The sequence below is a fragment of the Orbicella franksi genome, chromosome 5 (assembly GCF_964199315.1).
Source record: "Orbicella franksi chromosome 5, jaOrbFran1.1, whole genome shotgun sequence".
Taxonomy (NCBI): Eukaryota; Metazoa; Cnidaria; class Anthozoa; order Scleractinia; family Merulinidae; genus Orbicella; species Orbicella franksi.
In genome coordinates this window covers 14,812,170-14,820,347 of record NC_138149.1, presented here as the reverse complement: position 1 = coordinate 14,820,347, position 8,178 = coordinate 14,812,170, and the positions used below count along the sequence as shown (strand labels likewise).

Genomic DNA, 8,178 nt, shown 5'->3' with positions numbered 1-8,178 from the left:
GCCCCTCTAGCATCTTCTTGTCTTTGATTACGAATAAATGGTAGGACATCCCCAAACTGTAACATCAGTTGTTTGGCCACTTCCCACCAACTCCACCACCTAGTTGGCAAGTAACTTCCCATGGCTATGCCTGTCTGTTCCTTCCAAGCCAAACAGGTGGCAGGGCTATGTCCAAACAAGCTGTTCCAAAGCTGAAGGAATCTTCTAACTGTGGGAATGTTGAAGTGGACTCCAACCCTGTCAATGGTATGCGAAAAACAACGGACGTCAATCACCTTTGGGAAGATAATCTTGACAGTCCTCATTGCAGCAGCATTAACAGATGCGCCATCCCTCATTGCTGCTAAAAGATTGTCGTTTTGGACATTGTACTGTCGAGCTGAAACTGATATTAGCTCTCTGGCAAGTTCTTCTCCTTTCAGGGATTTTGCAAGCAGCTGAAGACATACTAGCCGTTGCTGAATTTGCCATTCGTTTGAAATGAATCTAACCACTATGGCAAGTGTTTCTCCGAGCCTTGTAGTGCCATCAAATATCACTGCAATTTTCCTACCAGAAATTTCAGCTTTGATCCCCTCCTCCTCTTCCTTCAGAACAAAAGGAATAAGCTGCCTCATATGAGTCGAGGAAGTTAAGCAATAGCCTCCATCCTCCAATAAATCACGAAAGTTGTCTAGTTTGTTAAGTGGCACACCAGCCTTAAGAAATGCAGTAACGACCCTTACTCTGTAAACACACTGTTCTTCAGTAAGTGTTTCTCCTTTTGGGTGAGCTAGCTCATCATATTTCTTCATTGCATCTAGTATGTTTGCAGCTTGTTTTTCCTTTTGGGCAAGTTTAGTTATGCCTCATTTGTGCTTAGAAGATGCTACGTGACTTTTAATGATACTGGCCTTTGTAGACAATTCATCTGTACAAGCGTTACAAAATAGCTTACCACCAGACTTACGATAAGGTTCGTTCATGAACTCCCAAAGCCATGTATCTACCGTGACGGTTTTGAGGATGGAAGTGTTACCTTTGGCCTTTGCTTTCCCTCTCCGCTTCGTGTTGGCTCCGTTTGTACTTGTATTGCTAGCAACAACTCAACTTCGTGCAAGTGTAGATGGATCGGCGCTTCTCAACAAACTTAATGCATTTGTGACTAGTATTTCTCGCGTATCTAAATCGTCTGTAGCCGCCATTAAGTACAAATTTACAGGAAGGTCTCAGGAACCTGGCATAAGGAGAGTAACCAGGCCTAAAGAGAGTAACCAGGCCTAAAGAGCTAAACCCAGTGGAGGATACACTGGGAACAAGCCTAAAGTGCTCAATAGTAATGGAAACCATGTAGAACATTAAAATAGCTTGAAATTTTGCAGTTTTAACTTAATAAATGGACAATAGTAGCTCTAAAAAAGGAAATAACTGTTATGTTGCAAAATGGCACTATTATGCCGCCAAAAAAGCACTATTATGCTGGCAAAATGCACTATTATGCCGGCATTGTGCTTGATGCTCCACATATAGTATTATGCTCGAAATTATGCCAGCATAATGTGTCAACCCCTACTAAGCCTTCGTTAAAGAGTTCTCTTAAGAAAATTGGAATGCCACTTATAGATGACAAAAGAGGATCAATTTGCCGTCCAGAGGTATGACGAGGTGGAGGTACGAGTTGCCGCGATGAGTAGATTGGCAACGTTTGTTGGAATGCCCTCAGCTTGGAAACATTTGTAGAGATGTGAAGTGAAGGCGAGCATACATTGGATGAACTCGGTTCAGGTCGATCGGGTCCGTTAAGAGGGTTCGACTGTTCAGTAGCAACACTGGCTGAGATATTAGAAGTCCAAGGGGCTTGCCAAACTGGAGGAACAAGAACTAGTTTTGTTTAGTCGATTGTTACCTTCATCAGGGTTTTAGATATCAGATTGAAGGGGGGAAGGCATAGTCCTGTAGAGGAGCCCAGGTAAAGTATATCGTAAAGGCGTTTGTGTGAATAGCTCCCGGGTCGGGTTTCCAACTGACAATGAATCTGCAAGTTGGTTGGTTAGACGACTCGCAAACTGATCCGTCAGACAATTCAGCAGAAAAGGCTTTATAATTGTTGGGACCAACTTCCACTCGCTCATGTCCTTGAACTCTCTGGACTCCTTGTCCGCTGAGACGTTGTCTCTGCCTGGGATGTGAGAAGATATCACAAGGATGTCTCTTTCCTGACACCAATCCCACATCTCTAAGGCCAAAGTCATAAGTTGGGGGTATGTTTACCTCCTTTAATTTGTTGTTGATGTAAGCGACGGCGGTCGTGTTGTCTAGCTGGAGAGATACGGTTACATGAAACTTACCTTTGGGAAAGGTTTTTAAAGCCAAAAAGGGATGCCCTTAGCTCTAGATAATTGATGTGTTGGAGAGACTCTTTTTAGGACCATCTGCGACTGGTCAGAAGGGATTGATGAACTGCACCCCAACCTTTCTTGGAGGCGTCAGTTGTGATGATCATATCCGGCAGAGGAAGGTGCACAGGACTGCCGTTTGCATTAAGAGTGTGTTTCAACCACCAAGGAAGTTCTACTCTGCACTCAATGACAGGGCAATCAAAGTGTCGCAAGACTCCTGGTTCATTTGGCCCCTTATCAGATCTGACTGCAAGCGACGAAAGTGTGGTGGAGCTCGCCAAATGGCTGCTCTCGAGGACTCTAACAGACCTATTAAACTTGCTAGGTTTTGCAATTTGATACTTTGAGAAACAAGCACAGTGCGACAACAGTCTAGAATTTTGTAGGCCTTCTCTGCCGGGAGTGATATCATCATGCACATTGAGTCTATTTGGAAACCCAGGTAGGTTATCACTTAGGTCGGAATCAGCAATGATTTATTGGGGTTTATTGTAAAACCTAGGGACTGAAGGAGTGTCGCTACCAGCTGAGTATTTTTCATAGCTTCCTCCATTGTTGCAGCCAAAAGAAGAAAATCGTCCAGGTAAATAAGGACTTGAATGGCCTTCCTCCTCGGGAATGCGGCAACAGGTTTTAGAACGTCCGTAAAAATTCTGGGAGCTGAACACAGGCCGAATTGAAGAGCTTTGAACTCGTAACATGTTCTCTTCCAAATGAAGCGAATGAACTTTTGGGAAGACTTGTGAACAGGCACAGAAAAGTAAGCATCTTTTAAATCTATATTTGTCATAAAATCTCCTGGTAAAAGCAACGTCTTAAGGCAACTGAGGTTTTCCATCTGGAAATGCTCATTTACAATGAACTTGTTTGAAGAATGTAGGTCTATCACCGGACGCATAGCTTCTGCCTTTTTGGATACAAGAAACAGGTGGCTGTAAAAACCGTCTCTGGTAAAAAAGGGTCTTATATATGGCCCCTTTTGGCAATAACTCGTTCACTTCCTGGGATATTAGGAGTGCCTTCTGATCCGATGTTTGGATAAATGGTGGAGACTTTTGAAAAGAAGTTTTAAGGAAATTTATCCTGTAACCTGAAACAATTGAGAGAATCTGTGGGTCCCATGTTAGGGTTCTTCAAGACATTATGCTCTCTGTTAGTCTGGCTGACGTCCCTTGTGGGGAGGGGGACAAAAAAGCCTGTTTTTTGGACAAGGCCCTTGGTAATTTGACTGAGATTTAGAGGGGTTTGAATACCCAGTGGATTGATACTTGTTAAAGATGTCTTCTCGATGTCGGCTTTGAGACTGAGATATATTACTACGCCTAGAAAAGGATTCCCCTGTAGTTTGTGCCACATTTTTTGTGAGACCCCTTGACAACTCGGCCTGTTTTGAGGCCAAGGAGGGGAAATAATCTACAAATAGCCATGATTTTGCATTAGGCAGAGGTAATTCCGGGAGGTTTGTCCCCAAACGGTTTATGGCTGCGAGGACTCTCTGTCATCTCAGGATAGACAGCTGAGCATTGTTTGAGCCTAAAAGGCAAAGAGCTTGCTCCAAAGCTACTTTAATTTCCTCATAAGATGGAGCTGAATCATTTTCGATACAATCATGAAGGCCACAAAGTGGGCACGTGGCAAATAAGAAAGCACTCTGAACATTAAACATTTCCTTATCCCTTTCTTTTGAACTTTTTCATTTTAAATGGTACTTGATTCAACAATTGTTGATCGAGTCTTGGAGCAGAGGGTGCATCCACTTCAGGAGTTGCCCAGTCATCCAAAATAACAAGAGATTGCTAGTAAGATAAAAGATAATTTTCTCTGAAAATTATTATCCAGAAACTTGGAGAAAGAAGCTAATGGCTTCCAGGAGGTTGACTTGGCAACTGGGTCAAGCAGCCCATGATCATCACTAGATTTCGCTGAGTTTTCAGCTTTGTCAGATGTCTTACCAGACTCTGTTGGTGCCTTAGTAGGCGCTACGGGTGCCTGAATAGGCTCTACAGGTGCCTTAATAGGCTCTACGGGTGCCTTAACGGGCGTAGTAGCAGTCTCAAAGGACACTTCCGTTGCCAAAGCTTTGCTAATCTCCAAGCCTGACGTTTCACCAGCCATAATCAACAAAGCATCATCATCAGTATCTGCAATAGTTTTGGGGTGATTTGCTCAGGACTCTAATGAGTCTATTCGATTGAAAAGACATTCAGTCGACTGAAGAATCTTCTGAAAGAAATCGTTTTCGTCCTTGTGCCATTTCGGCAGGGACCCTTCATGATGTACGTCAGGCGATGAAACAGAGTTTTGGCGGGAAGATGGCGACTGTGAGCCAGTTGTTTTACATGACTAGTGTCTTCTTTGGGACATGTTCAGCGATTTTAAATATCCTGAAAAGCAACAAATATCACCTAAAAGAAACCTACTGTGTAAAAACACAGAGGTAAAGCCTAAAAAACGGTTAGAATTTGTAAGAAAAGCAGGGCAAAACAAAATACTTATACAAATGGTTTGAAGCACAAGGAAAAAAGCCACCGAAGCATCATAGGACCACAAGATCTAGGTCCCAGGGCCTTGTGGGTATACCCAGGCCCCTTCTATTGTTTCTTTAGGGGGGGTTGCCCTTCTGTTGGCGTTAAAAAGTGGTTTGAAGCACTAACCGGGAAATTCCTACCATTTGTTGTCTCATATATTTTGAACGGAGTCTGTGAAATATAATTCGAATATTCTTTTCATCGCCTCATCATGTAATGCCACTTTAGCAAGTTGTCTTTCAACAGTGTATACTTTTGTTGTTAGTTCAGTAATTTTTTTATTCAAAGGATCAATTTTAGTTGCATTTCTCTTCTGAAAAATTGTACAAGATCCTTTTCAAATTCATTCAACTGTTTGATATTCACAGTATCATTTTCAACACCATCTTGAGCATTTTTTTATCTGATGATTTTTCATGTCAATGTTTTCATTAAAGTTAAGAGATTTCAAAAAATCAACAGCAGTTTTGAATGTTAATTTGTTATTTTCTAAATAATACAGCTCATCAAAGACATCTGAACTCACATCATTCTGTTTTCCCTCGATTCCATAAATAACCTAATGGGCATGCCCCTGAGATGGACTTAAACTTATCTTAAACTCAACTCCAGAACAGCTTTTTTTTCATACGTCATTTTCCAAGTAATCAATTCTATTTCATTATACTATGTGGAAATGATTCTTTCAAAAAAAAAAGATATGACAGGCCTATACAGACTCCCCTCATGATTTGCGAAAGCAATGCACTTTAGCCTTCAATTAAATTTTTGCTCTAACGAGCATATCTTTTAGAGATTTGGCTCTCTCATATGATATAATCGGAGGTTTAGTATAGATGCCTTTCAGTAATGGCTGGTTTTGTATTACAACCCAGTTATTCATTAAAATTTCTTTTAGGCCACGTACTGCTGGGTGATATGTTGTGACAAATGGCAAAACTTTCATTTGAGTCTTTTTTCTTTGTTGGAGAGCCAACCCCCTTCTGTGCTTGAAGCAGACTCCCGTTAGGGACCTCTCAATGAAGTTATTAGGATAGCTGTGCGCTTTTAGGCACAGTTTGAAGTTTGAGAGGCACTCTTCAAAAGTAGTTTTTGAAGAGCTTGTATTTAGGATAGTTCTTTTAGACAAAATATCACTTTTGGCCTGATGCTTTGCAGGAGGATGAAAAAGGAGACAATGAATAGAGCCACATTCACAGTGAAATGTATCTGTTTTTTGTGGAACAAATGTTTTAGCTTTATTGAGAAGCAGACGTGTAACCTGGTTATGAACTTTTTGCATTAAGATTGACTGTATTTATTTAATATTTTTACAAGTTTTTGACCTTAGCTTTTTTGATTTAGGGGGTTTGATCAAACCCTTGGAATCCCCCTAGATCCGCCACAGCTGCACCTCAAGGTATTGTTGCAAGTAGCATTTACAATGATGCATTCTCTTTGTGATGTGAATAGCCCCGGCTGCAAACAGAAAACATTCCTGATATAAAGCGAGAAAAGCTTGTCATTGAAAAGTTCCAATTTGGACAGCCAAATTGGACTTGGCCTGCGGCCTCGTCCAATTTTGGCTGTCCTCAGAATTTTTTTCATCCAATTATTTCCAAATTGGACAGCATGTAGTACTATTACATATACTAACTAACATTATTACCATCATTTTCTCCTGGTTCCTTGCTTTGTTCAGTTGACACTGCAGCTTTTGTGGTAGATGACGAAAAGATAAACAAAAGAGCCTCAACATTTCCCATAATAAAATACATCACATGCTTTTAGACCAAAGTGTGCAAAAGTTACTCAGCTTCAGAACAAATGTGGAAATTGCATACATTATGAGAAGTTTTCTAACTAAAATTATTACCATTATCTTTTCCTGGTTCGTCGATTCACTCAGTTAAAACCTCAGACTCTGTTATACAGGAGCAAAAGACAAACAAACGAGCCTTAAAAGAATTTTACAAAAACATGTTTTGCTTCTAAAATAATGGACTAAACAGGTCTCCAGCAAACAGAAATTAACTTGTAAAACATTAACTAAAAACTCTAGAAAACAGAAATTACCTTTATCACTTGTTTCGTCTTCATTTAGGTCTGAGTCTCTCGTTTGGTGGAAAAGTATATATGAAGTCATTAAAATCCTGTAAAATGTAATCTCAATGGAGTAACACATTGGCCAATAAAAATCAAAAGCTCACCTGAAAAGATATCTCCAGCACACCTGGAGCATTTCAGCCTCATGGCAGAAGAATAGCCCTTAAAAAAGAGAACAAAATAGAAATTTCATTTGAATTCATAGGTAACCCAACTAGTTAGGTTAGTAGTTAGTCCGTCAATCAGTCAGACAGTCCATCGTTCAGTCAGTCAGTAGGGACCACGGAGACCATTTTAAAGTGGTAGGGCTAAAAAATCTGGCCAATACAAACAAACGTTACGGTCAGTGTTTCGCCATTTATCTTGTATTTGCACGCCACCTGGAGCCCTAAAAAATAAATCCCAAGGTAGCCCTACCAGCCCCTCCCTTCCGCGGTCCTTGGGCAGACAGTCTGTCGGTCAGCCGTTCAGTTGGTGGGTTGACGGTCAGTCAGTTAGGCCTCCAAGAATTCAATTAGCTAGTTGGTTGGGCTGTTTTTTGTTTGTTGGGCATTGCAAAGTTATGTTTTTTAGTAAATATTATTAACAGTGGAACTACCCAAATGAAAAGCATCTCTTTTAAGAGGCGTCATCTGCTTGTACTTCTCCTCTGTAGATGGAGTCATCTGAAAAACAGGATATTGTTCCTCAAACATACTGGTCATGTATAGTAATGAGCCAAAAAACTATTAATTTCTTCAATAAACTAAAACAGGAATATGCTGCTGACTGATACCTCTAGATCTATTTCCTCATCGCATGCCCCTTTCCCTTTGGGGGTCGAGTGATGCATCAGATTATGGTTAGGGACTTCTCAAAAAGTACAGGGTGGGGTATGGGCCGGAGCATTTGAAAATGTGGTGGTATTATTTACCTTTTAGATTTAGTTCTGAACAATAATACAAAATCATCCAAAAACAATTTGTTTTCCGTTACCCTTTAAGTCATATTGCCATCTCTATTGTACACCAGCCAAGTACACCTTATTACATTAGATTTTAGCAACACATTTATTTTGTGATTTTGAGGTGCGCATATTTCGCGACCCTTAAATTCCACGATTTGGTGGAAATTTTGTATTTTGAATCACTTTAACTTCATGTTTTTGAGTAACACAATTTATTGCCTTGGCAGTGTTACTTAAAGTG

The 8,178-nt window shown here is 40.6% G+C and overlaps 1 pseudogene; it reads right to left on the bottom strand.

Annotated features, from left to right (window-relative positions):
• Positions 1 to 1,474: 1,474 nt before the first annotated feature.
• Positions 1,475 to 4,087, bottom strand: LOC145487378 (uncharacterized; annotated as a pseudogene).
• Positions 4,088 to 8,178: the final 4,091 nt, after the last annotated feature.